Here is a 3621-nt window from a genome sequence, read left to right on the forward strand (position 1 = left end):
GATCTGTCCATTTTTTGAGAAAGAAGTGTTGAAGTCTCCAGCTAAAACAGTGGATTTATCCATTTCTCTTTGCAGTTCAATTAGTTTTTGCCTCGTATATTTCGAAGCTCTGTTATTAGGTGCATACACATTAAAGACTGTTATGTCCTCTTGGAGAACTGACTCCTTTATCATTATGTAATGTCCCTCTTTATTTCTGATAAGTTTCCTTGTTTTGAAGTCTGCTCTGTCTAAAATTAATATAGCTACTACTACTTTCTTTTGATGATATATAGTATATACCATGGCATACCTTTCCTTTCCCCACCTATTCACTTCTTTTTTAAGTTTATTTATTTATTTTGAGTGAGAGAGTGAGCACAAGCAAGGGAGGGGCAGAGAGGGAGAGAGATAGAGCAGGGGCTTGAATCCATTGTGTGTGTGTGTGTGTGTGTGTGTGTGTGTGTGTGTGTGTATTAATAGACTGTTACTATTATCATTTTGGACAAACTTATTAAGACTAAGAAAACTAGGCAGAATGCCTGGCAGTCCTGCAGATCTGTCTCTTGCTTTAACAGTGTTTTGATGGAACAGACCAAGGGATGTCCCTTCTACCAGCCTCCAACCACCCTCCAATCTTTTTTCCAGTCACAACCTTCAGAGCCATCTTCTTGGCCACCCTATGCCTCCGGGACCAGCCAACACACTATTTTGAGCTTAGCTCCTTATTACCGATCAACCGTGAGCTCCCAGATTCATCAGAATTATTCCCCTGAGGTGGAAGCCACCTCAACTGCCTGGTCAACATGCACCTGAAGGCCTCCTGCCTACCTCTCTCTGGGCTTCTATGTTGACCATAACAGTGTGGCTCTGTAGGGAGTTGGTCACTTCTGCAAGTTGGCTGAGGAGAAGCATGAGGGTGCTAAGCCTCTCTTGAAGATGCAAGGTGGCCATGCCCTCTTTTGAGACATGCAGAAACTGTCCCAAGATAAACCCTGGATGCCATGGAAGCTGCAATGGTTCTGAGAAGAACCTGAATCAGGCCCTTTTATATCTACATGCCCTGGGTTCTTCCTGTGCAGACTCCCACCTCTGTGACTTCCTGGAGAAACACTTCCTAGATGAGGATGTGAAACTCATCAAGATGGTGACCATCTGACTCACATCTGCAGGCTGGCTGGTCCCCAGGCTGGGTTGGACCAGTATCTCTTCAAAAGGCTCACCCTAAAACATGACTAGGAGCCTCTGAAGCCCAGCATCCTTTGAGGGCCCCCTCTGGCATCCCCCTGGTGACAAAGCTTATACCTGAGCCTCTCCCTGCAACCACTAGGCAGCTTTTTCACCACCCTGGCACCCTTTCCCAAGCCATGGACCACATGGAAACAATAAATCTTTTTGAAGAAAAGAAAGAAAGAAATAATGAATGAAAGAAAGAAAGAAATTTTTTATTTTACTTTCACTTATTCTTTCTTTGATATTCTTCCTTGATGTAGATTCAAATGTTTGACCTATATTATTTTCCTTCTTTCTGAAGAACTATTTTTTAACATTTCTTAAAAGAAATGGTAGGTTTGCTGGCAAAAAATTCTTTCAATTTTTGTTTGAGGAAGTTTTTATTTCTCCTTCACGTTTGAAGGATAATTTCACCGAGTACAGAATTCTAGGTTGGTTATTTTTTTTCTGTCCATGCTTTATTTTTTTTTAATTTTAATTTTAATTTTTTAAAATGAAATTTATTGTCAAATTGGTTTCCATACAACACCCAGTGCTCATCCCAACAGGTGCCCTCCTCAATGCCCATCACCCACCCTCCCCTCTCTCCCACCCCCCATCAACCCTCAGGTTATTCTCAGTTTTTAAGAATCTCTTATGGTTTGACTCTCTCCCTCTCTAACTTTTTTTTTCCTTCCCCTCCCCCATGGTTTTCTGTTATGTTTCTCAGGATCCACATAAGAGTGAAAATATATGGTATCTGTCTTTCTCTGTATGACTTATTTCACTTAGCATAACACTCTCCAGTTCCATCCATGTGGCTACATCCTCAAAAAATTAAAAATAGATCTACCCTATGACCCAGCAATAGCACTGCTAGGAATTTACCCAAGGGATACAGGAGTGCTGATGCATAAGGGCACTTGTACCCCAATGTTTATAGCAGCACTTTCAACAATAGCCAAATTATGGAGAGAGCCTAAATGTCTGTCAACTGATGAATGGATAAAGAAATTGTGGTTTATATACACAATGGAATACTACTTGGCAATGAGAAAGAATGAAATATGTCCGTGCTTTAAATATCTCACTCTTCTCTCTTTTCTTGTTTGTAAGGTTTCCCGGGAGAGTTGGATGTAACTCTTATCTTTGTTCCTCTATAAATAAGGTGTTTTTCTTTCCCCTCTGGCTTATTTCAGAGTTTTTTCTTTATTTTTGATTTTCTGTAGTGTGAATGTGATATGCCTGGGTATAGGTTTTTGTTTTTGCAGTTATCCTGCATAGTGTTCTCTGAACTTCATGGATTTGTGGCTTGGCATCTGTTATTAATTTGGGGGAAATTCTCAGTCATTGTTGTTTTATATATTTCTTATGTTCCTTTCTCTCTTTCTTCTCCTTCTGTTTTCCCATTATGTGTATGTTACACTTTTTATAGTTGTCCAACAGTCTTTGGATATTTTATTTTGTTATTTTCCATCTTTGTTCTCTTTGCTTTTCAGTTTTGGAGGTTTCTCTTGATGTGTCCTGAAGCCTGAGAGTCTTTCCTCAAGTGTGTCAAGTCTACTGATAAACCTACCAAAGGCATTCTTCATTTCTGTTACAGGGTTTTTGAGCTCTGGCATTTCTTTCAGTTCTTTTGTAGGATTTCCATCTATCCTTAGATTGCCCATCTGTTCTTTCATGCTGTCTGCTCTGTCCAGTAGTGGATATAATTATTGCATATTAATCACAGTTGCTTTAAATTCCTGGTCTGATAATTCCAACATCCTGCTGCTTGCTTTGTCTTTTCAAACAGTGTTTTGTTTTGTTTTGCCTTTTAGTATGCCTTGTAATTTTTTCTTGATAAACAAGCATGATATACTGGGGATAAAGAATTGTTGTAGATCAGCCAGTAGTAATGTGGTGGTAATGTGGGGAGGAAGAAGCATGCCATATTCCCATGATTGTGTCTCAGTCTTTTAGTGAGTCTTTACCTCTGGGCTATGAACTTCACATGTGTCTTCCCGGTTGTTGTGTGTGCATGCGTGCAAGTGTGTGTTTTCTCTCCTCCCTTAGGGGGGACAGTGTGGCTACAACTGTCTGGAGTTGGGTATTTTCCTTTCCCCAGGCCAGTTAGGCTCTGATAAAACCCCAGCAGGTTAGGGTCTGGTTAAATAGCTTCTCTTGAAGGCAGATCCTGTTAAGAAGGACAGAATACTTGGCATATTTCAAAATGGTTACTCTTCCCCTTCCCTGGCCAGAAGCGTAAGGGAATTTTTCTCTGATGCTGTGAAAACCGGGTCGAGCTCCTGGAGATAAAACTGACAAAAGTGTCAGGGCCCCCTTATGACCGAGTCTCCCTAGAGATTTTAACTCTCAGAGCTGTCCACACTGAGCCTCCAGCAACTGTCACCTACAGTTCGGGTTTCCCTACCCCAGCGCTGCTTCCCA

The 3621-nt window shown here is 41.0% G+C and overlaps 1 pseudogene; it reads left to right on the top strand.

Annotated features, from left to right (window-relative positions):
• The first annotated feature begins 564 nt into the window (after window positions 1-564).
• On the top strand, window positions 565-1218 carry LOC125146604 (ferritin light chain-like; annotated as a pseudogene).
• The last annotated feature ends 2403 nt before the right edge of the window (window positions 1219-3621 follow it).

The sequence above is a fragment of the Prionailurus viverrinus genome, chromosome D1, assembly GCF_022837055.1.
Source record: "Prionailurus viverrinus isolate Anna chromosome D1, UM_Priviv_1.0, whole genome shotgun sequence".
Lineage (NCBI taxonomy): Eukaryota > Metazoa > Chordata > Mammalia > Carnivora > Felidae > Prionailurus > Prionailurus viverrinus.